The sequence below is a fragment of the Stegodyphus dumicola genome, chromosome X1, assembly GCF_044657685.1.
Source record: "Stegodyphus dumicola isolate Sdum_Otavi_A_Nest chromosome X1, ASM4465768v1".
In the NCBI taxonomy this organism is placed as follows: Eukaryota; Metazoa; Arthropoda; class Arachnida; order Araneae; family Eresidae; genus Stegodyphus; species Stegodyphus dumicola.
Window position 1 is genome coordinate 7,928,818 of NC_140780.1, and position 26,567 is coordinate 7,955,384.

The following is a 26,567-nucleotide window of genomic DNA, read 5'->3' on the forward strand; positions in this document are numbered from 1 at the left end:
AACACTGGTAGTTCGGTCCGAGGTTCGAATCCCGCGAACGGGCTGGCTGCATGGGTGTTTTCGTGGTTTTCCCCATGTGTAACGTGTTTACTAGCCAGTTTCCCTTAAAAAGTCCTCCACGAAGGCATCCCTCCCTCAAGGCAGATAGCCCTTGAGTGCTTTGCCGTAATCTAATAAACCGAACCCGTATTCCTGGAAATTATTTCAAATTCCATTTGCTTTTCATTGTCTAAGAGTTCATATCCATTCCCTTTTAATAGAAATTTTATTTTAACTGTTATGTAGTTTATTAAACTAATCTTTTACTTTAGGCTCTAAGGGTCAGTTCGACTCATCGAAAGATGTGGAATATGTAATAAACTCACTTCTGCCTCCTATGGCAGCGGCTGTGAAATCATTCAAGTCTCAATTACCGATTCTTGCAAAATCTGTAACAGAAGTAAGAGAAAGCAAATTTTTACTTAACGCACTTTTTGCTATAAATACTCGGCAATACTATTACTTCAGATACACTGTTTCAAGAATTACTGTGCCAACTAAACACTGTTCTGTTTTCTGCAGCAAAACGCCGCAGTATTTTCTTCCGCAATTATCTAAAAAAATTCTTTGTGTTTGTGTGTATATATTTGTACGTGAATTTTCAACTTAAAGGTTTTCTGAAACACTGCAGACTTATTTAATTCTGGTGATACTTTCTTTGTGTCTCAAATTATAATGGGAAAATGCACTACATAAACCTGCAAGTGAAAGAAACCAGTTTGAGGTATTGCTAAGTCCCATTGAGTAGCGACGTACACTACTAACAAAAAATTAAAGGATGACCCTCTTTTTACAAACAAATCACAGTTACTGAATATGAAGTCTCAAAGTAATCAAAAATAGGTTTTTTTTTCCCTAGATATAACATCAGTGATCTCATAATATGTTAAATATTGGAGTTTAAAATTATGATTCTGGAACGAGAATCCCATTTTATATGCTTTTGCTTCTCTCCGCGTCTCTTAACGACGCTGTAATTGCAGAAAAAGTTAGAACTCTATCTCAGCCTCCTGGCCCCCTAGTGACAGAGCGTTAAAGTCACCAAAAACTGGTAGTTCGATCCACGTTTAAATCCTAGCAAACGGGCTGGTTGCATGGAAGGTTTCGTGGTTGTTCTCTTGTATTAATGTAGATAAGAGCTAGTTTCACTTAAAACATACCTGCACGAAGGTACTCCAGCCCAGACAGCGATAACCCTCAAATGGCTTTCTCTTAATTAACCTAACCTAATTTACATCAGCTTCTTGGTTTACAAGGATCCATGATTGGCGAGATCTGGAAACTCATGAATCATACAAGCAAGTAACGAATTCGTTTGGCGTGACTGAAAGTATTGCATTCGTGGTGTATTTTATAAGGGAGTTAGCACGTATTTACACGTTACACATGGTAAAATCGAAGAAAACGCCTATGCAGCCAGCCCGTTTGCGGGATTAGAACGTCGAACCTAACTACCAGTGTTCAGCGACTTTACCACTCGGCCGCTGGTGGGCCCAGACATCGATCTTAATTCGGCACATTGAAGCAAAGCAAGAAAACCTGAAAAAGGAGAATCAGGGCTGAATGAAATTGTACGAAATCGCCATTTGTATACATGTACATTTTTTTAAAGAAGGAAACCGGGCCAGTAAAGATTCTATATGTTATACGTAGTAGAGTGGAATCAGTTCGCTTCTAAGACGAATCAATATTCTGTTTCGAGCCCGACGTTTATCGTATCTTCATATCGTTTTCCTCCTCCAAAGGACACATCAGCAGCTTAAGCGTTATTAGCACAGCTACTTTCTTTATGGGACTGCAAGTTGTAGAAAGGGTGAGAGATGAAATGGTGAAGGAAATACTTCGGATTTTATAACCGAGTTTCAGGCGAATATAAATAATAATGGACCTCAGGCAATCTTTGCAACGAAAAACGTTGCATAATAAATATTTTTGCATTAACTCAGCAAACTGGACTTAACACTAGTACGAAAAAGAAAATGACACATGTTTAATTTTCAGATAAAACCGACATTTTTCACTATAAAAATAAAACTACTTTTGCCGTTTAAAATCGCGGAAAATTTCTGGAATGAAAAGATGCGCGTCATTCTGTAAGGCACTGAAATTCCGTAAACGAAGCATGAATTTATTTAAAAAAAATTTCTTAAACCTATGAACCTATTCGCTATTGTTCTAGATACCTATAAAATACCAACTAGGTGTCTTATCACAACTGTAGTACTCTTGAGGAATAATAATTACGAACTTGGTGGTTACAGAACACTGGAGGAAGATCGTTGTATACCAGGTCAGTCGCGACCCCTTTTTACCACAGAGATTTTTTCGCGACCCATTTTGTGGGACCTCATAAGTATTGCGCAAATCCAACACACGCGTGAGTGAAACTGTCAACGTTTTCTCTTGTACTGTAATATACTATTGCAGTTTTAAGTCATTAACTTTCATTTCTAATTTTAAGAAATAGAACAATGTGAAACTTTTAAATAAGTAACAGACGAAATGACATCACGTGCAAAGCAAGAAAAGGAACGTTTATAAAAAGAATGCGTCGAAGCGTTTTCGTTTTTTTCTTTGTCTGTATTGTCTTATCTTTATCTATTTTCAGATACATTGTGTCAAAATATTTGGTAATTGTAAAATTATCATAATAAGTTAAAGTAATATTAAAACTGCTGAAAGTTTTGGCGACCCACATTTTAAGAAACCCTGTTTTATACGGTTGGACTAAAGGGGCTTCCCAGTCTGGTGGTATCGGTAGCGGCAGGCCCATCCTTAGGCCATTGTCTGCCCGCGTACTTTTCAAAGATTGTCTCCCCCCAAACTAAAAAAAATGCTCAATGATGAATTAAATTTTTATTTCATATTCATTAAGTACTTACATGTGACAAATTGTATGAAAAGTACTGGTACTATTCAGTTTTGAGGACCGTAAAAAATCGCCAAACTATTGTTGATGCCAGTGCTGCCAAAAATAATTGTGGCAACCCTAACGCAAGAAAGGAAGTATAATAGTAAACTATTTAAAGATTATTGTTTTAATTTATATGAAAGGTTAATTTCATATAATACCTTTTTATTATTATAATTCATATAAAAAAAGGCTAAACATAACTGATTGGAAGCATAAGAAAGTAATAACTATTTCAGATCATCATTATAATTTATATAAAAAAAGGCTAAACATAACTGAATGGATGCCTGCATCGCTATTTCGCTACCGAGTTATCGCTAAAGATAATTTCATCTCGTTAGTTGTTCAAACAGAATTTTCTATAATGAATGATGCCTTTTCTTTAAAAAAATTCTATTGCAGACTTTTCGTCATGGGCAATTTCGAAATTGTTAAATTCATAGGATATCAAAAAAGGATTTAAAAATTTAACTAGTATTTCAATGGCGACTTAAGAAATATAGAACTTATGCAACCTGAAATCAGCGTGTATGCTAGATTTCGCGCACTTTAAATGGGACGTTTGGTAGATTTGGCGCTTTTGCGTGTACATTTTTGCTGCAATTTTTTACGGTCCTCAAAACGGAATAGTACCAAAGTACTTACATATGACAAGTATAATGAATTTAAAATATTTAGTCGCGGTACCGCGAGAGTCCAGCTGCCGTGTAGTTTTACGCCCTACAACCCCGCTAAGAGCGGCCCTGCGTAGCGGCCATGGCTTGCCATTTGATCCGAATTCCGTGTAGTCCCACGTTATCAGCAGCGATGCAACGGCCATTCCATTGTTTAACACCGTCGTTCCTTCAGTGCAGAGCTGCCCGCATAGAACTGGCAGGAACACTTTGACGACAAGTCAAATCTTCAGGCCAACACAGCCGCACTTCTGGTCCCTGATCGCCGGGAATGGTGACGCGGTCGACCAGTTCAGCCACGAGTTTTCAGAGATGGCGGCAGTGTAATGAATTTTCTTAAGCTTTCGACGGGAGCTAATTATCTGACAGATCCACATCCCGCCCAATACCGAAGTTATAATTTGGGGTCCGGCTTCGTTGTGCGTCTACCTTAGATCGCCGTAGCAGCTGTACATAAACATACCTATAAAACTCAAAGAAAGAATTGCATTTACTTGAGCAAAATTCACATGCGTCAAAAAATTCGATTGAGCCGTTTTAGTTTACCTTCATTTTCAATTTAGGAATTAAATTATATTGAATTTTAATAAACTTTCATTCTAAAATACAAATGTCACATAACTTATTTTGGTAAATTAAACATGAAATTGCACGAACTATAAAAACACCATTAAATATTGTTTTAAAAGAAGGTCACCCTCCTTTTCTCGTAAATTAAATACAACTTACATCCTATTTAATTATTCTAATGATATTATGAAATAATTTCTAACAAGGAAGGTTTTCTAATCTTGATTTCTCAATTTTTCTGAAAAAATGTTTATGATTTATATGTAACAGTAAAAAAACTACCTGCTCATACTCTATTGATGAACAAAAAATTACAAAGAATAACGAGATTTGAAGACGCAGCGCTCTTTTATTTTATTCTCTTCTAATAAATTTTAAAATTTTCAAAACGTAGGTTTGAAAAATCATCTTTAAGTTGATCGATTCACGCAGGAAAAAAAAAAAAAAAAAAAAAGTTTTCAGATTTTAAATTACGTCCAAAGGGGACTTTAAGGTTTTGTGCGTTATCTATTCTTTATTTATTAAATATCATGTTCTACGTACTCAAACTACAGAATTCAGTTCAACAGCAATATAGCAAAATAATTTTAAAATGAGTCTATCTTTAGAATTTCCGATACAAAGTCTCGCACGTTGGAAATAATTTTTTTTTTTCCCGTACAGTGTAGCCATTGCTCGCTTTCAAATCGTTTAGTTTTTTTAATCAAAAACTCTTTGGAAATGTTACAAAATATGAAATCGATAATAAAACAAATTTCAAATTTAAATTAGGACTTCCGCATGCCCATATTCTATGGAAGATTACGTTACTCAAATTTGGATGGCTCTAGGTATTATTGTTTTATCACAGTGCGAGAAACATATCCACTTATGCAGATTCTTCATTATTTCATTTCTTTACATATAAGACAGGGTGATAATATAGGGTGGCAACGATTTGAAAAGTGACACAGCCTTTTAAAGTTTTCGACGCGAAATGCCAAAACGAAATTAATAGTCCTTCAGGGCAAATTGCCCCGTTGGACCAAAAAACAGATTTATTTTGGCGGCCAGTGCATACAAAATAAAAGATTTAATAGAAGTGATGAAAATTTAATCTTTGAAATATTAAGTCAAAATACTAGAAAATCTGGAATCATTTTATTGTGGAAAAGATGACTCATATTTTGTCATTTTAGCACTAACACTACGATTCGTAATGTTTAATATTCTAATGACGGATCGAATGTATAGCTCAAAAGAAAATGCAATAAAAAATTTATCAAAATAGCAATCTGTTTTACACCGGTTGACACCGGTTCGTAGTTAGTGAACTGAATGAAATTACAAAAGTTTCAAAAATCAACGCCACCAGCAGTCGAGACATTTGATGAGACATTTTTATGTTTGGCAGTGAGAGACATTTGCCCGGTGAGTAATGTAAATACTAGCTATCGCCTTTAAGAATTATTTTTTTTTAAAGGCTACAATTTTTTTCACTTATATAATTTTATTTGGAACACATTGCAAGCTACAATTTGAATTTTTAAAATAGTTTCTTTTATTACATCTCAGAATTTCACTACTTTTTCCCTTATAATCGCGTGATACAGGATTAATGCTTTCATGCTTTTAGCCCAAAAGAGCTCTTAATCTCCAAACGGTATTTTGCGTAGAATCACCAAAAGCGTTAAATCACTTTTCAAATTGTTGCCACCAAATATTACTGTCCAGTATTGTATTTAAGGGGCTCATACACCTTAAACCCCTTAACACCCTTCGAATATGTGATTGTTGCAAGAATTGAGATATTTTATTTATTTTAAAATCAATTACTTCCAACTCTTTACAGCTGACTACATAATATAGCTGCTTTGGAAACTAGTAACCAGAAAGTTTGTGTTGCCACAAATATTTTCGTAATTTAATCCGTTTTCGGACAAAATTTTTCGTCATCTTTCCACCTTGCGCCCAAGATATTTTAAAAATGGCTAATGGTACATACTTGAAATTGGATGGAATTCTTTATATGAGCCCTATTTTTTAACTGAACCAAAAATCTGTTGAATATTTTAATATTAAAAAATTTTATAGACGAAAACGTTACAGATTTTTTTAATAAAATATATTTTATAAACTCGACTCCAAATAAAATAAAAATTTAATATGAAATTCTTAGAATTTTTGGTTCACAGTAGTTTCCAAATGTTATAAAAGCTATATATTAAATATGGAATTAAATTATGCAACAGAATGTTCTAAACAGTGCACGCAAAGTGGAAACATGACGAAATATTTTGTTACAAAGCGGATTAAATTATAAAAATATTTGGGGCAACACGATCTTTCTGATTACTATTTCAGAAAGTAGCTATATTATGTTGTCAACTATAAAAAGTTGGAAGTAATTGCTTTTAAAGTAAATAAGTTATCCCAATTCGTGCAACAGTCACATATTCGAAGATGTTATGGGTTTTAAGGTGTACGAGTTCCCTTAAAGAAATTAAATAATGAACTATCTGCATGAATGTACCCATGCTTCTTGCATTGGGAAAAAAACAACGATACATAGAGACGTTCAGTTTTGAATAGTATAGTCCTCCACCCGAACATGAGCATCTGGAAACCCAAGTTATTTTTTGAATTTCGAGTTTGTTTTATAATCTATTTTATATTTTGTAAAGAATATTTGATTAAAAAAGTCAACAATTTTATACGAGCAGTGGCAACACTACGGAATAAAACATTTTTGTGTTCAGTGCGCGAGACTGTCTAACGGTTTGGTTTATTTAATTACGGCAAAGCACACTAAGGCTATCTGCCAAAGGGGAGGGATGCCCTCTTGGAAGACTTTCTAAGGGAAACTGGCTCATATAAACGTTACACATGGGGAAAACGCCCATGCAGCCAGACCGTTCGCGGGATTCGAACCTCGGACGGAACTACCAGTGTTCAGAGACTTTACCGTTCGGCCTCTAGTGGGCCCTGTCTAAGGGAAATTCTATAGATATGCTGCTTTTAAATATTATTAGCCCAAACGTCAGGTGTATGTAAATGAAGAAAAGCCCCTTCGGACGTAATATAAAATCTAAAGGCTTTTAGACATTTTTTCCCAAATTCATTATTTGACAAAACAACTGCTGATTCCCTTTTAAATTTGCCACCCGAGTTATTTTCAGAACCAATCACTCCGGTTGATTTGGCGAGAATGGGTCCTATAGCTTCGTCAACTGCAGTTCCCCTTAGACTGTCATATTCTTTTAAAGTCTCAGCAATAAGATTTCTCTTTCTAATATACCGTATTTGCCGCACCACCTTGTTTATACACATTTTTGAAGGATAAAATTTTATTACTGTTCATTATCACGAATTTTTAGATTTAAAGTAATACAAATGCAAAGTAATACTTTCTGCAAATACCCAATCTATCTGAGAAAGAAAACCTTTTAATCTTCTTCGCCAAAATCCAGACACTCATCATTAGAGCTAAATGAAGAGTCACTTGAGCATCCGAGTCCTCATACAACAATTTGTCCTCTGTACCATCCATTACTAATGCCACACTTCTTAAAGGATTTAACAATTGTCTCTGTTTTTACAGCATCCCGAGAAGTTGTGATCCATTCAAAATCGCATAACTCCGAGTAAAGGAAATTTCTAGTAATGAATGTAATCAAAAACTGAGTATGGGTAAACTGAGATGCACCCCGTCTTTCAGGCTTATTTTAAAGAAGAAAGTGCGTCTTATACGCTGGCAAATACGGTATATTGGCTAAAATCTGTTAATATCATATTTTTGCTGTACGATTTTTATACCACCAAATAAACACAGAATTAAAAGTCTAAAACAATGTCCCTCTGTCAAAAACAAAGTAATTTAAACTTTTTAATTAAAAAATTATCGAGTTAACCACAAATTAAAATAAAGTTATTCCCAGCTTGTAAACATAAAAACATTAAAAAAATAGGCATCACTTTAAGGTAATAAATACAAGTTAATATAAATAAAATGTGAAGAATTTCATTGTAATTTGCATCAAAGAACAGGTTGAAATGCTTCGCAACGCGAATGTTGTGAGAATATTCTGTTGGCCTGACAGGGTTACAAAACAAAAAAAAAAAAAAAAAAAAAAAAAAATTAATCATTCGAGTAATAAAATTCTACTTATAATTTACTTCTGGAAAGTTTGGAAATATAGCGTTCTATAGAAAAAATATTTTTAATAATATAAAACGCATATTTTTATATTTTTCACAGCAAATTCTTACAAAAAATTTGTCTCTGTTGACAAAAAAAAAATCACTTCTTTCTGTTTTCTTCTTTAATATTTGTTAGAGTTCTAATAATTCAGCAATTAATGTTATAGCTTTCTTTTGGGCAGTGTACAATCAAGTAGATTTTTCCTTAAAGAATCAAATATATTTTCCTTTAAATCCACTTAAAGTTCAATCAAATGCAAATTGTAATTCTAATGGAAAACTGGTGAAACGTGATTATTACTGGAAACCAGCAATTCACAAAAATCCGAAAATACTTGTTTATTTAGAAGTACGTAATATAATAAAAAATTAGTTAATCTAAATAAGTTTTAATAGAGTCAATATCAGAATAGAATAGAAAAAAATCAGAATAGAATTGATCAGAATAAAATAGATCAGAACAGAATAGAATAGATCAGAATGTAATCAGTTCCACCAATCAGAACTGTTTAAATATACACAGATCTACTGTATTTCACAAAGATTTAAAATTTTGTCAAATAGTTCGCCAATGGCGATAAAAAACTCAGTTTTAAAAATTGGTTTTTTGATTACCTACACCAAATTAGCAGTTCTTGTTTTTATTACTCAACAAAGCACATATATATTTATTTTAGTTTAGATTACTTTTAATGTATTTTATAAATTAAAGAAGGAAAACTATAGAAAATGTTTATAAGTACCAAAACTTGAATAAAAGTAGTTTTGTTTAATTCATAAAATAAAACTAAACTCTTAACGGATAAATAAAAGGCTGATCGCATTCCCCTCATGAAACTGAAATCCTCCTTCCCCCCAGAAGCGAATTCTTACTTTGTTAAAAACTCCTGATACATACTTTTTGACAAACATTGAGATTCCATGACAGGAAGGCTTTCTTTGTCAGAAATAAATGTACGCCACTAACGAGCATTTAAGTATTCAGTTACAAATCTTAAGTTAAAATCGTGCAACTCTTAAGTTACACGATTTTAACTTAAACCTATTACGTAATCGTTAAGTTACACGATTTTAACTTAAACTGCAGTTTAACCTATTACGTTACAAATCAACTTTTGTTTATCATGTTATAATGTAAATTCGTTACTAACCTTGAGTAACTTAATAAATGCCGTTACTTCCTAAAACATTTTAATGTCTTTTACCTTCAAATGATCTTCCAATAGCCATCGAGGAATTCTTAAAATGATATTATTACCGAACAAGGTAACACGGCAGCCTTTTCCATTAATCAGTCACTATGGAAGCATAATATAACGTAGATATAAAATAACCTTACCGTCTAATATCTAACTTTACGAGTACGGAATCTGTTGCAAAATTTGCAAGATAAAGCAGTGTGACATGCTTTGCGATATACGAAGAAAAGGGCAGAACACGTACCGGTTAAATTTGTTAGAATGTTTACTTTTTTAAAAAAAGAATGCTTTTTCAAAATTGGCAACGACAGTATAAGTTCTAAAAGAGTAGTGGGAACTCTTGTGTTATTATATTTACGAAAACACGGATTTAAACATTTGGAACTTACCTAATGATGGAACATCTTCCGTACAATTGGCTTCAGGAACGAGGAATTATTCACGCTGAAAGAAAATGCACGAAAAGCCATGAAATGAAGATCTACTTCAATTTAAACGAAACACCGAAATGAATATGTGAAGATATTCCGTACAAATGGGAAAAAAAAAAATACTTTCTGAAAATTCGTTTTAAGGATCGAGAATCAGTTTTTTAATGGCAACTCGTTTCATTTATGCATGGTGTTTAGAATTAACTTGATATCAATCACTGCACGTCGATTGGTTGGCTGGTTTGGTTTGGGAGATAGCAAAACACACTAGGGCTGTCTGTTTAAGGGGAGGACTATGCCTTCGTGGAGGACTTTTTAAGGGAGACTGGCTGGTATACACATTACACATCGCGAATACCACTGCAAACGCCCAGCCCATTTGCCCCAAAACGAAACCAAGTTGAACTACCAGTGTTCAGTCACTTTACCGCTCGTCGCTGGTGGGCCTGCACATCGATTGGAACAGTTACATAAGGTCTGTGTGTGTGATTATGGCAAAGCCTCGAGGGCTATCTGCCTAAGGGAAGAGATGCCTTCATGGATGACTTTCTAAGGAAAACTGGCTCGTATACACGTTACACGCGAGAAAAACCACGAAAACGCCCATGCTTCCAGCCCGTTTGCGGGGTTCGAACCTCGGAGCGAACTACCAGTGTTCAGCGACTTTACCGCCAGTTACATAAGGGAAGTCTGTGACCATGCAGTCTTGGTAGATTATGAAGATCTATTTCTCAGAAGTACTAATATGTTTATTAGCATATATATATACGTAAATATCGATCATAAGGAAATTGTGTGTGTGTGTGTGTGTGTGTGATTATGTCAAAGCCTCAAGAGCTATCTGTCTAAAGGGAGGGATGCTTCGTGGAGGACTTTCTAAGGGTAACTGGCTCGTATACACGTTACACATGGGGAAAACCATGAAAATGCCCATGCAGCAAGCCCGTTCGCGGAATTCGAACCTCGGACCGAACTACCAGTGTTCAGCGACTTTACCGCTCGGTCGCTGGTTGGCCGACCATAAGGAAAGCTGGAATACTAGACTTTCATGGATGGAAATTAGCCATACAGTTCGTGGCTTTGTTTAAATTAAATAACGTAATCAAACAAATAATTCAAACCTGTTCTGTTTTGATTCTGGCTTTAAATCCATTTTATTGTTATTTTCTCTCTTCCAGTGCATCGAGGGTGAAGTGAAACAGTTTGACTTGTGCGTACGTACCCATGATTTTATCTTTATTAAACAAGGCAGCTCTTGTCGACGGCATTGCATATATTTCACGTCTCTTGCTACCCCCCCCAAAAAAAGAACAAAGAACTAACAACTAACTCTACAAAGTCATGTATTTATTACAAACTGTAAAAGTGCAAAAGTTTTTAATACGCTTTATACTTTCTTAACCTTAATTATTTTATAATGTAATTTCAACAAAACATTAGTGCCTGAGTAATTTCGGTTGATTAGAAAACAGATTTAACGCGTTTTAATTTATGCAAATAATATTAATTTTATTGTTTTTATTCAGTAAAAATAAGAACATGGATATGTGTTTGATTTTAGGCACATACTTATAGAAATCTAATTTTCTTACATTATTTAAGATGAAAGCAAAATTTGCTTCGAATTTACATTAATGATAAATTAAATCAGTTTTAATTTCTGAAGCTGCCTTACGATCAACACCGAACTTGCCAGAAATGTCGTGTTAACGAAGAAATCCGTCATACCGTATTTTAACCATGATTCGTAACTGCATGTTACCAAGATTTTATACCATACTGAAGTAATCGATGAATTGCCAGCGTGATCATATTTAAAGAATAATATTCAATTTGCATATGATTTACATTAGCAGGTAACCAAGAAAGTTCGGTACTTTTCCGTTTTGCCGGCGCAAGCGATAAAGTCGCCAATAATGGTACAACCGATGCCAAACGGAATATTCTCGCTGGTAACCTTTTACGTCTCATTTTCGAAACAAGTCGCAGCTTTTTCTTATCAGATTCATTGTTTCTTTCAATGCTGGTATATAATTACATAGAATTTTTATCAGATAGTTCAGTTTTATGTCTAAGGCCATTTTCGGTAATTAAGTGAATTAGGATGCAATCACAGCTCTTACCCGAAGCCGAAAATATAGAAAAGGAAAGTCAAGGGTTAAATTCATCAATTCTAATGAGAATGCATTAGCGAAGTAAAGCACTGCAGTTTTACATAATTTCTGAGTAAGCTATTTGTACGGATTGAAATATTTCTTGCATTTAAACTTGTGTTCCAAATTAAGATTTAACTTGAAATTAATGTACATAATTATTGAGAGCATTAGATTTTTGTAGAGTAGTTTACGTGAGATGAGATCGCTTGGGGTCACGTGATATGAACCGGCGAATTAGGATGTTGACCCATGAAAGCATAGTAAATTCTTAAATTAAAGTCTTTTTACAAATTTATTGTCTTTATTTATCGGCTTTTTATAAAGTTTTAAGCGATATTAAAATGCTTATGCCTTCAAAAAAAAAAAAAAAAGAATTCTTAGAACTAAAATTTTTTAAATATTTTTTATGTGTATACTGTATGTTGTCGCCAATAAAGTCTGCTTGGCGAGATTTGCGCCGGCGAAACGGAAAAGTACCGAAAGTTCGTATGGGTTTCGTCACGCATTAAAAACAGCCCACAAAAATCTCAAACACCCATTTCATTCTTCGGAATAATCACAATTGGCTTCAATTACTTGTTCCCTGTGAGACACAAGCTTAAAAAAGCCCTTTTTGAAAAACTTTTTTTTGAAGTCTAAAAAATTGTGACACAGGCGTTGTGACATTTTCGCGTTTTCTGAATTGCTGTTTCCACATCAAAAATTCATGGCCAAAAACAGTCTATCCTATCGGGCGATGCCCGGGCTGAGGTAGAACTTCCTAGCCTAATGTTTTGATGACCTGTTTTGGTCACTTTTGCAATATGAGATCTGTCATCAACCTGGAGGAGGGGAACTCTTCTTCTGTTGACCAAAGCTGGCTGTTTCTGGCACTGTGCAGCTAAAACCTCTTTGCAGTTGTAACGAGAAGACCTCGGCTGTTATGGTTTACCGGTTTACCGCTTTCCAGATGTTCATAGTGGACTACGCTAAGCCTAGTCCATCAAACACACAGCATTACATTCTTTTGGTGAATGTCCGGTTTAGCGGCCAATCAGACCGGTGATTCAGAAGTCGACCAATGATCCAATCAAGATCTGTGAAGCAGACGACAGCAACGACAAGCAGACGTTCAGTCGTTAGATCTTGTTTTCCTCCATGAGGAAGCCACTTGCCCAGTTCCCATATTATCTCAAGTTTATAAAGATCGAATGGTTTCGTCAGATACTACAAACCTGTATTCAAGCTCCTGGCATTTTTAATTGGGATTTTACTTGATTTTGTCAGCTGGACTTTACCGAAGACCAACACAAAGTTTGTCTTCAAGACTCTCGTGTCCAGATGAAAATCAACTGAATCACTTTTCAGCAGTCTATTATCTCTCTAACGTCTCTCGAAGTACGCAGTATATTCTTTTAACGGCCTCTGCAGCTTTACTTCCGAATTTGTACTTGTAAAGCAAAATAGGCTTCAAAATCTCCTTTCCCAACGACGTATTTCTTCGAAGATTGCGATTCCTACAAAACCGATAGCGAAACGTGCGATACACTGAACAAATCTCTACTAAATAAGGTTTGAAAGGAATATAAACGTATGACGTCATCAGAATCAGTTTGATCACACTAAGCACAGAAAGTAACTGTTCTTAAAAACCGCACGAACTTTCTTGGTTACTTGCTATAATTTATAATTATGTAAACAAAAATATTAAGTTCCTTCACTTACATTCAATAAACACTTATTTTTCCTATTCAAAAGGCAATGCAGTTGTCTTGATTGATTGTCATGTTAAGTCCGAATGTTATAACTTTATATTTCTCTAGGAATGTTACACATGAAATAATTTATTTATAAATTATTGATAGTGTGTTTTTTTTTATTCATTTGTTTTTCCTTAAGTAACAAGTTTTACATTCCAAGAATTTAAAATAAAAACTGAAAATGGAGATCTCGTATCATTTTGCTAAAACTGCCCATATGCGAACTGAATCTCTTAACAAGAGATTCAGTTCGAGGTTATATTTAAATGCATTAAAGGATTAGGCCATAGTTTCATTAGTTAATTCAGACATCCATGTCCAGAGTTTTAATGTAATTCGGTAAATAATCCCACAAAATAATATATATAATTATTCTAATAATAGTTTTTATTTTATTCGATATCTAATATACGTATAAAACTATTTACAATTTAACGAATGCAGTATAAATAATTCATGGCTATAAACGGACAATAACTTAACTGTTAAAAAAACTTTAAATAAGTACTATTCTATATTATGAGTGCTAGATTTTAAGTTTATAAATTTTCATACCCAATGATTGGCTTCTCAATCTGTTCTATGAATAAACATTAAAAATTTTTAAATCTAGATCGTTGCATGACAGAAGAAAAATCTATTGAGATGATTTAGTTATTAATTTTCAAATATAAAACTCAGAACTTGTAGAAATAAATTATATTAAATTGTATTTTACTTGATGTAAATTTTTTACTCTAAAGTCATAGCACATTCGGAACTTGAATATTAACGCAACCACCTTGGCACAATTTGGAGATTTTTTTTACACATAAGGAAGTAAAACACATGGGGTGAAAGTTCGTGGTTTTCACACCTTATTTATAGAAAAATTCGAATAAAATCCATAATGATCATAAATCGATAAACATTATCAATGTATACATTATCTTATCTTCTACATTACATTATCTTTGAGATACATTATCATATAAAAAGAAAAGTTAAAAATATATTTACGGGTGCCTCTTAGCGATAATTGGCGATTTTTGGCGGAGCATGGACACCGAGTTTGTGCAATTCTTGGACTTGTTATTTTGGATTTGTATAGCGGCAATTTTTGCCAAAAATTGCTGCTACACAAATCCAAAATAACAAGTCCAAGAATTGCACAAACTTGGTATCCATGTACAAATCAACCTATTTTCACTGAGAAAACATCGGATCATTGCGCACCCCTTGACTTTGTGTATGTACACATCGATTTATATTCACGTAAGTCAAAGGACCAGCCAACAAAATATATATAATCTTAATAAACTACATTTTAAATCAAACAATGAAATAACATAAAAAAGGAAATGCATCTTAGCACTACACAAAAGAAATATCCACTTACCTTACTTATGTCTTCTGTCAAACAAAATTCCTTAACAGCATCCAAAAACTTCTTAAAATTATCTGAACTAGAATCTGTGTACTGGCTAAAAATATATCATTAGTAAATTAAACGAGATTCTTGCATGAAGAACATGCTTATTCTTATTTTTTTATTCACATCACATACAAAAACATATTATACTGAAAAATCCAAGCGCAATTAATCCGAGAAACAGGAAATAAAATGCTAGCCTAGTAAGCCAAAAAGTACGTTACATAGAATTCTAAAGATTCGTTTACCTCAAGGCTTGCCGGGAAAGAATTCAGACGACCGTTAATCGCGCCGTCTGATCACATGATCACTTTATTTTTAACAACTCCCCCCCCCATGAACCACAGGCGTTCATCAAACTTGTATATAAATACAGTATACACTCATACAACAAAAACACTAGAGTTCCAGACACAAGAGAAATTTTAAATGGCACATTAGGCAATTTAAATATAACATTATCCCAATTCAAAAAAGCAATATTCACCTTTTTCAGAAGATTATTCATTCAATGACACACTAAGAGAATACTCACAAGATATTTGTAAATTAACACTGAAGATGAAACTTTAGTTCTGAAGTTCTAAACTGTGCAAAAGTTGTACAGGACGTCTGATTACCGATGACTGTTTTTACCTAGCAAGCCCTCTTCGAGATACAAAACGTCGAAAGGCAAGCAAAAAATGAATCTTCCGTCGTATTACTAACTAGCTCCAGATGAGCACTTCTTGTAACAGCACAGATTATTAATAGAATATATTGTTTGTTCTTATTCTTCCGTTTAGGAGGAAAGCGTTGAACATATTTTACCCAAAACTGTTCAGCACGATTATGTTCTTTAGTAGTAAGAAGACCCATCGTACTAGTTTCCCTCCTTAGAACATCAAACAAACCGTAATACCCAAGAAGTCACCTTCAGTACTTTGCGTAAGCAATTAACTTATTAACATCAATTATCTGTTTGAAAACAATTGTGGAACTAATTACAGCAGAAGCTTTATATTCAGCTTCTATCTCCTGGTCTGTTGAGCCATATTTAAATCTCTTCGGCTGGGGCCAAGTATTCTTCTGGTACAATAACCATTTTGGGCCCTGCCCCCATTTTTTGAAGTTAGCAAATCTCTACTAGTTAATTCTCCTGTTAACAAATCAAGTTTATATGATACATGACCATTGTACATGCATCATGCAAATGATACATGTACAATGGTCAATGATTATATAAACCGCTTTTTAACTGGAACATGGGCCATTTCCCATATACTTCTTCAGATTCAACATCTCAAACTCTGAGCAATGTGTATGTGGAAATAAAGGTGATCCAATCCATTATATTACTCAATGTCCCTTAACAAAGTCAACTCATATTAAATTGCCGAATTCAAATATCAATGCCTTCCTTCGTTTTGCAATTACCAACAAACATTTAAAAAATAAAATAGAAAATACAATGATATATCTATCTTCAATAGGCAAAAATTTATGTGAGCACTAAAGTAATTAATGTCAAAACTCATTTTTGAAGGTGCAATTCATCTAAAACATTTATTATCTAATTATCTCAAAAAGAAACCCTTGCAATAATAATGATATAGTAAAAAAAAGGAAGAAGAAGAGGAAGAAGATACAGATTCATATAATAAACTTTATCTCAAGGAACTATTATGAACTGTTATAAATTATGACAGCCTACTATTATTATACCTATTATAACTCCTATAATTATATCTAATAGATACGATATCAAACAAAATATCGATATACTATTTATACTGTTATATTATGTGTTATATTATACTATGTACTATTTTGAATGTTAACTTTAAAAATAAACCGAAATGTAGTGGGACTATACCTACATTACTTATAGTAAACATTGGGTGTCCCGCAGGGTGATCTTTACCCATACAATGTCTCCATGCACTGGAATCTGTAGTTTCTTGAATTTCTAACACTTTGTTTGAAACAAATTGCTTCCACTTAGATGCCGTGCCTTTTATCCAATGTAGCACAATTTTTGAATCACTCCATAGAATAATCTTTCTAAATTTTTAAAAAGATTTTTACAATATTTGGCTATTCTTGCTGCAATTTCTGCACCCATTAATTCCACTCGGGGCAACGTCACGTTTTTACTTGGCGCAACTCGTGATTTAGAAACTATGAAGCTAGTTTTAAAAGTTCCATGCGATTTCTTTTACTTAAAGTATGCAACCGCTACAGAAGCTTTTGATGAAGGATCAGAGAATATAACCACTTATGATAAAGGCTCTTGCCAATAACAAGCGCAAATCTTGACTCCTAACCACGTTGAATTTCGTGGGCGTGCTCTGTTTCAAGAAAAGTGGAATTAGTAACAACAACGACGCATAAAATATTTGAAATTTTAAGCAAGAATTATTTACTCAACAGAAAACAAAACAAAATTTCATAATTTTTAGCCCGAAAGGCGTTAACCCAGAAAGGCTATTAATTTTGTTTGCGTCGATTCACTCACTGCTTTGATTCACTTTTCAAACTGTTGCCACCAAATATTACAGCCCTGTAATATATTTAAAAAATTAAATAATGAAGCATCTGCATAAATGTATGTATGCGTCTCGCACTTTAGTAAAACGACGGTACCTAGAACCATAAAATTTGAATAACGTAATCCTTCAGCGAATATGGGCATCTGGAAGCCCTAATTCGGAATTTGTTTATTTTCTCTTTCATATTTTGTCAGACATTAACAATTTTTGATTAAGAAACTCGACGATTTCAAAGCTAGGAATTGAGGAATGGCAACACTGTAAAAAAATCTCTACCTCCCGAGACTGAGTATCGGAAATTCTAAAGATAGGCTCATTTTAAAATTATTTTGAGATATTACTATTGAACTGAATTTTATCGTTCAAGTGCGAAGAACATGATATCTAGTAAATAAAGGTAACACACAAAACATTTAAAAAAAACGCCTCTCTGGGCGTAATGTAAAATCTGAAAAAAAGCTTTCAGATTTCTTTTTTTAAAATATCATTTTAATATTCCTGAAGAATAAAAGAATAAAAATAATTATTTTTACCTTGAAACACATTTCTTTTTTTCAGAATTTCAATGCAACGTACGATCCACTTGCTCTCCTAGAAATAGTAAGTTTGAAGAATTCCTTTTAAAAAATAAATTTTATAAATATTTTTTGAATTTTATTTGCTTCTTAAGATAAATCTCTAACATAAATTAACAAAATATACTTCTGGCTGACGCAAGTTATTACAAGCAAAGAATATGGTATTTAATCATTAAATTATTGTATTTAATCATTATTAAATACAACTGAAAAATGCTCTGTTGAAATTGCTTGATAAAATTGAAGATAAAAAATAAAATTTGAAGATAAAATTTTACTATTCCTTTGTTATGCAAGTAGCGTATATGATGAAATTTTGTATCAATATGTTTTGTGCTCGAACTAAATTTTTCAGATTCTACAATTTTATTGTTGATTCATTATCTTTGGAAAACTTTAGGAGTTTGGGGTAGATTAAATAGTAATTCTTAGGTAGCTTACGATAGTGCAACATATTCAGTTTCTGCTGAGGATAATGAGACGCATTTTTTTTTTAAACCACGAAATACAATTTTTGCCTAACAAAATTACAATTCTTGATGGGGATATTTTCTATCTTCAGTATCTTGTCCCCAATCAGCATCTAAATAAACTGTAAGATTAGGTTCTTCATTGGACGAAATTTGCACAGATAAATGCTTTGTCGTGTTTAAATAGCTAATGATTCTTTTTACAGCATTCCAGTCTTTTTGACGTGATTATTACACTTTCTGCTAAGTATGTGAGTTGAAACTGTGATATCCGATCTTGTGAAAGACGATATATACAAAAAGACTTCCAATAACTTGGCGAAATTTATCTTTTGAAGTTAGGAGATTTTCTCTCTGGTTTAGACTATAATAATTTGTTTCCATTGGTGTACTATAGTGAATTTCGCTTCTTCAAGTTGAAATTGCTTGACTAGTGGATTTATTTTGTTTTTCGGAGGTAAGAGATAACTTCCATCTTCCTTTCGATTTATTTCCCTGTCTAAGAAATATTTAGCTTCACCAAGATGTGTTATTTGATAACGTTTCATTAAATCGTTAATTACTTGAAGAATTAGTGCTTCTTCAGTAGAACTTATTAGGATATCATCAAGATATACAATTCAATCGATTCTTCGATGATGATCCTCTTTTGTGAAAAGACACAGATCTGCTTTAGTTTGACTGAACCCAAGATTCTTCAATGTAATTTGAATTTCTGCATTCTAGCCCCTAGCTGCTTATTTGAGACCATTTACAAACTTTATGTCTTTCGTCCGGAACTACGAATCAGTCTGGTTGTTCCATATATATTTCTTCATTTAACTTGCCATTCAAAAAAGCTGTTTTAATATCTAGTTGATGTACCTTGGCATTATTATATGCTGCCCATGCTTAGAAAACTCGAATTGTAGTGTGTTTTGCTACTGGTGAAAACGTTTCATCATAATCACTGCCGTATTTTTTCAGTAAATCCTTTGGCTACTAATCGTGTTTTGTATTTTATATTTTTACAAGTTTCAACATATTTGGTTTTAAACACCCATTTTCTGTCTACTACATGTTTTTCTGGTGGTAAATCTGTAATTTTATAAATTTCGTTTTCGTTTTTCTTTCCCGTCGCCTTGATCCAAGCTTCTTGTTCACATTTTGGTAAGCTTAGAATTTCTTCAAAGCTTTCTGGATCTTTATTTTTAGACAATGTCGATTCTTCGTCTTCTGCTTTGTAGGAGAATCTTTCCGGTGGAACCCCTTTGGTTAATCTACCAGAAACCTTTCGTTCTACATTTTCTTCACATTAACTCTTCCGATCGTTTTGAATCTTCTGTAAAATAATCACAAAAAGACATTTCTTCATCAATTTTTCATCGTTTTGAGAGTTGTCGAGATGAATTCATTCCAAATCTTCAGCATTAGTTTGTACATGTTTGTCAGATATAGGCGAGTTTTCTGAAAATTTAACAGTTCTACTTACTATTATTTTCCTTCCACTTACATAAATCCTGTTATCCTTTGCTTCATAAAAATCGTATCCTACGAATACTCCTTCTTGCGCTTTGTTGTCGAATTTTCGCCGTTTTTGTTTGTTCACATAATAATAGGCTTTACAGCCAAATACTCCTAAGTGACTTAAGTTTGGTTTTCTACCATTCCACAATTCATACGGTGTTTTATCTGTGGCTTTAGTTGGTAACCTATTTTGGAGATAGGCGGCAGTGGCTGCTGCTTAGTGTACAATCCTTTTGGTAATTTGGAATTTATTAGCATAGCTTTAGTCATTTCTATTATAGAGCGATGTTTCCTTTCTGCTACGCCGTTCTGTGACGGACAATAAGGAACCCAAGTTTGATCAAAAATACCAAGTTTCTTTAAGTAATTTTCAGTAGTTTCATTACAGTATTCTGTACCATTGTCAAATGTGATAACTTTTATCTTCTAAATTTATTTGTTGTCGATGCCACATACTGTTTATGTTTGTCGAATACTTCATCCTTTGAAGCAATGAAATAAATTTTAGAAAGAAGATAAAGTATTCGACAAACATAAACAGTATGTGGCATCGACAACAAATAAATTTAGAAGATAAAATTTATCACATTTGACAATGGTACAGAATACTGTAATGAAACTACTGAAAATTACTTAAAGAAACTTGGTATTTTTGATCAAATTTGGGTTCCTTATTGTCCGTCACAGAACGGCATAGCAGAAAGGAAAAATCGCACTATAATAGAAATAGTCATCAATGAAGGTTACGAAATCTTTTTTTCCTCCTAAACTGTTAACTTCTATTGGCCTACACACATCTGTGTGCACTAAATCTAGTAGAGTTTTAGACCTAAAACCCGTTTTTAGATAAGGTTTCTCGGGCAGTTTAGCTTTTATATACAAATAGAACATTCAACCCGATGAGTGCATTTATAAAGTTTAATACCATCTGCCAAATCATTTTTCTCGAGTGTTTTTATCGCATCTATATTTCTGTGGCCTAATCTTTGATGCCATTTTACTCGTGGTATGCAGTTTGTATTAGAGCATGAAATGCCATTAGCTATGTATGTTTCCTCGTGAATTGAGCTCGCGGTCAATTTATATAAATCTTGTTGAGCATTGCCGTGGGCTATGAGTACATTGTTACGATTTATGTAACACTTATTACTGTCAAATGTAACAATACAACCTCTATTCGTAACAGATTGAACAGAAAGTAAATTACTATCTAAACCTGGTACACGCAGTACATTTTATAATTTTATTTGGGTAACCTCATCCTTTAAATTTTGAACTTTAAAATAACCCTCACCAATACTATAAGTATTTAATTTAGTACTATTAGCTACAGTTACAATTTGCTTATTAGAATCATTTAACTGAGAGAGAACTCATCACTCGTCATATGAGTTGAGGCTACTGAGTCTATAACCCATTCTTACGTTTGCGAGTTTTCATGTTTATATTCCACTTTTAGAACTTGATTAAACTGAACTTGCGAATTTCCAGTTTCAATACTTTTAAGATTCTTATTTTCTTTAACTTCGTTTATGTTTTCTACACGTTGCGTATTTGCTATTTGCCATGCATTACTTTTATAATTTTGAGAATAATTTCTAACCTTACTGTTATTTACATCTGTTTTTGGGGAAGTTCTAGCATTGCGTTTTAAATTAAAACAGTCATTTATCGTTTAATCATTTATTTCTATTACAATAATATGTAACATAATGCTTTGATTTATTTTCGCTTTTACTTTTTAAATCAGTTGAATCGTATTTTTGAACTTGCTTAGTTTCCACACGTCTACAGTACTCATCTATTAATTTATTTTTAACGTATTCTATAGACAATTCAGCTTCCGATTTTCGGTTATTAAGGAGTTGTATGAATTTGGTAAGGAGCATAGTAATATTAAGTTATTTTCTTTAATTTCTTCACCTGTACTAAGCAGCATTTCAGCCAATTCTAGCACTCCTTTGATATTGTTCATTTTTCATTGTTCATTTTAGAACTTTCCTAATATCTAACAGAATATAATTTTCTAAGAAGCTTGTCTGTTGCAGATTGACTATGAAAACGTGGATGATTTGCGAATCTGAAATGGGTACTATTCGGTTTCGAGGGCCGTAAAATATCGCCAAACTATTGTTGATGCCAGTGCTGCCAAAAGTAATTGCGGCAACCCTAACGCAAGAAAGGAAGTATAATAGTAAATAACTATCTAAATATTGATGTTTTAATTTAGATGAAACGTTAATTTCATATAATATTTCGCTACCGAGTTATCGCTAAAGCATGCGTCTCGTTGGTTGTTCAAACATAATTTTCTATAATGAACGATGCCTTTTCTTTGAAAACATTTTCGGTAAAGTGCAGAATCTCCCGCTTATTTCTTTACCGCTTTTACAAGGGTGAACTATTCGTGAACTTTTCGAGGGAGACCCAATCCGCCTTGTCCCAGCGGGACCATATGATTTAAAATAGGTCAACCCTCCTCCAAACCACGCCGATAAAACATCACATAAAACATAAAATAACCAACCAAAAATAAAGAAGGGTTAGTAGAAAAACTAAAGATAAGAAAATGACACAAAACACAAACAAACACTTACGCAATCAAACAATCACAGACAAAAACACTCACAGAGAGGCTGTTTCTGTAACATAATAAAACTCGCTTCAAACCATAAAACAACATAAATAACTAAGCACCTCAAAGGTTCATTGGGGAATTCCCAAAAGGAAAAGAACCTGCAGGTCACACCAAGGTCGCACGTAATAAGGTGTTCTATAGTTAAAAATGCAATAGAAAATAATTATAATCTGACAGCAATATTAATTTTAACTTTGCTACTTAAAGCCCCGGTTAGAGCAGAACAAAATAACTACATCAACAAGTAAAATAAAATACAAGTACAATAAAATACAACTACTACAAGTAAAATAAAATCCTCGGCTCACAAATGATCGTTAAATTGATAAAATTATCTTAAAAACATATAAAATAATTTAAAAGCCTATAATTCAATTAAAATATTTAGACTATGGTCTATGATGTTATGTTATTACAGAGTGCCTAAACTGTATATATGTACTGTAAACATATGTTTAAATTAAAAAAAAAACAGACAATACACCATACAATACATACACATGAATAATACATAAAGGAAAAAAAAATTAGACAAAATAATTGAAATATTGAAAGACATAATTTAAACTAATACACCAAATGTCACTCTATTATTGTTTATATAAGACATTGCATTTCTAGAGGATCTTTTTAAAGTTTCAATACCTAATGGTTTATCACTAAAGTATTCGATTCTCAAATCCTTTAACAAAGGACAGTGATTGAGAAAATGCTCTGCGTTCCCAACTACATGACAAACGCCACATAAATCTGAATTTTGCAAACCAAACCTAGAGAGGTACGCGGGGAAATGTCCAGTCAAGAACTGATTCAGATCTATATCGCTAATCGGCTTCATTTCGTTTTTAATTTTAATATGCTGCAATAAACCTGCGCACCTCTCAGACCTTTCCATTGTAATGTCCAGATATTCAAATAACAATTTTTCATATTTCTAATAGCATAGCTTTTCGAACCGGACGTCTCAAAGAATTCAACTCGTTCATCATAAATGGCTTGTTTTGCCAACACGTCGGCTCTTTCATTTCCGGTAAAATCAACATGGGCCTTTACCCAATGTAAATAAACATCCATGCGTTGTTTCAACAATTTTAACAAGCACTTAATTTCAAAAATTAGAACATTGGCTGTACTTTTTACAAGGGTAAAAAAAATTGGAATTGTGTCAATTTGCTTTTACTTTTTAAGTGACAATAGGTCGATGTGTACATAGATAAAGTCAAGGGTGTGCGCGGGGGCATTTTTGTACAATTCTGGGATTTTTTTTTAAGTGAAAATAAGTCGATGTGCACATGGATACCGAGTACGTGCAATTCTTAAAAGTACGTCAAGCAGTGGGTGATTCTGCACTTTACCCAAAATTCTATCGCAGACTTTTCGTCATAGGCAATACCCAAATTGATAAATTCATAGGATATCAAAAAAGGAATTAAAATTTAAACTAGTGTTTCAATGGCGTCTTAAAAAATATAGAACTATATAAACTTACACAATCTGAAATCAGCGCGCGAGATTTGGCACGCTTTAAATGGGCGCGTTTGCTAGATTTGGGGCTTTCGCGCATACATTTTCGTTGCAATTTTTTTACGGCCCTCGAAACCGAATAGTACCCTGAAATGTTTTAGGCATATTAAAGCTTTAGCTTACGGTCGTTTTTCAACCAAGTATCAGAAACAGTTTTTCTTCGAATACGACAGCATCTAAACTTTCTTTTATCAAAAGTTGTTCTATTTTAAATTTCCAGGCTGAATAATTTTCATTGGTTAACTTCTTTATATAAACTGTTTCTTTTACATTATTATATACACACACATTATTATCTATATACATTATTCTATATATATATTGTTATATTATATAAACTTACATTCTTTTACATAATTATTCGTTACAGTTATTCTTTTAAACTTTGTAACTTGCATTTTCAAAAACAAGTTTGGTTAATACTTTTTGCGAATGGAATCTTACAATATTTCAATTCTAGAATTTCAATTTTTAGAAGCATTTTCACAGGGCAATTTTCTCAAGCTTATTAACTTACTCAGTGTCATAATCAACTGCTGTCTTATGCATGTGTACATTTCCTCTATTGAGCGCAGTCTTAATCAAAGAATCATAAGTCAAAGTAACTACGGAATTTTTATTTAACAAGTGTGAGAATTCCGCTTAACTTAAGTAGAACACCAATTAAAAGTAGATTCACAGACATTAAAAACATCGAAGTATTGAAAGAATAACTTACATGGAATCATCATCAGTCCTCAATCATCAGGCTTACCTATTTAGGCAATAAAAAGGAGAAACGCGAACATACTTCGACACAGTACCTGAAAGAGAAAGTAACTGAATTATACCTTTAGACAGGTACCTTTGGCCAGGTAGCTAAGGTGAGAATCGAATGCCCCGAACTTCGCCAATATATATCTTAGTGCACGTTCGCTTTTATGCTTTTGAGTTTCATTATGAAAAATTACGTAAATTTATGCTAACAGTCCTGCTTTCCTTAGCTTAGATTCTAAGAGCCGTATCACACCTTAAAAACACTTCAAACTGTAATTATTGTCTCTCATTAAATTGGTTGTAATTAGTGCCGTTCATGAAATTAATTTAAAGGTAGCTTATGCAATGTATCGTGAATACTTTGATTCTGAATCGATGCAATGAAATGAAATTGAAGTTCTAGCAAGCAGTTTATTATTTAAAGTGTGCACAAATTCGCTTATGACTGCACTCAATTTAGCTATTTTTTAAATATATTGTTGAGTGCATACGAGTTCGTAATGGGTTGAATGCACACAGCTCCGATGAAAGGTTGATAAGATTTATTTTATCGAATGAACCGTTTCAGAGATCTGGAACTTTTTACAAAGATAGTTGTACAAACTCTTCACGATATCACACAGTACAATCAGTAGTTGCACTTCAAAGTACTATGAATGTTAAACACAACGCACTGCAAAGCGCAGTTAAAGAGAAAGCTACCCGGAGATATCTCAATACTCCGAACTCACGCTGAGCTAACAGCCAACAACAACATAGATGTTGTTGTTGTAGACTGAGAGCAGACTCTCTCTCCGGAAGGAAAAGGTTAGATGTCTGACTGCTGGTTTGAACCAAACCACTCTCTTGGCTAATCAATAACGGCTCTTCTGTCATCAATAACATTTCATTTATCAAGCTTTTAAATTTGAACCATAATAGCCTTTAGTAAGCTAGAAATCAAAAAGGAAACTAATAAATTCGTCCCCATAGCTTATATAATAGACAAATGTTCCAAACGTCGGGCCGAATAAAACCAGAAACATTCTGACAAACATCTGAATGCCAATGGTCTTTCTGAAAAGAAGGAAGACTTAACAGCGAATCAAAGAATTATTCGCGTAGAACAAGACTTCACACAATTTTTGAAACAATAATTAAATTTTAATTTGGAATTATTTTTTATGACATGCAAAATCGTAGAGACGAACGAAACAGCTAAACCTTAAAATGAATTAAAAATAAATATCAAATTTTACACTTTTCGCGTGCA

At 33.3% G+C, this 26,567-nt stretch overlaps 1 long non-coding RNA gene across 1 annotated transcript in view; it reads right to left on the minus strand.

The window, feature by feature from the left end:
* LOC146993077 (uncharacterized) overlaps positions 1-25,410 on the minus strand; it is a 71,854-nt gene extending 46,444 nt beyond the window's left edge. Inside the window, exons 1-3 of the long non-coding RNA XR_015038318.1 lie at positions 25,278-25,410; positions 18,377-18,434; positions 15,280-15,364 (exon numbers count right to left, since the gene is read on the minus strand). This is a non-coding gene — a long non-coding RNA (uncharacterized LOC146993077). The remainder of the gene's footprint in view (positions 1-15,279; positions 15,365-18,376; positions 18,435-25,277) is intronic.
* Between the last annotated feature and the right edge of the window lie 1,157 nt (positions 25,411-26,567).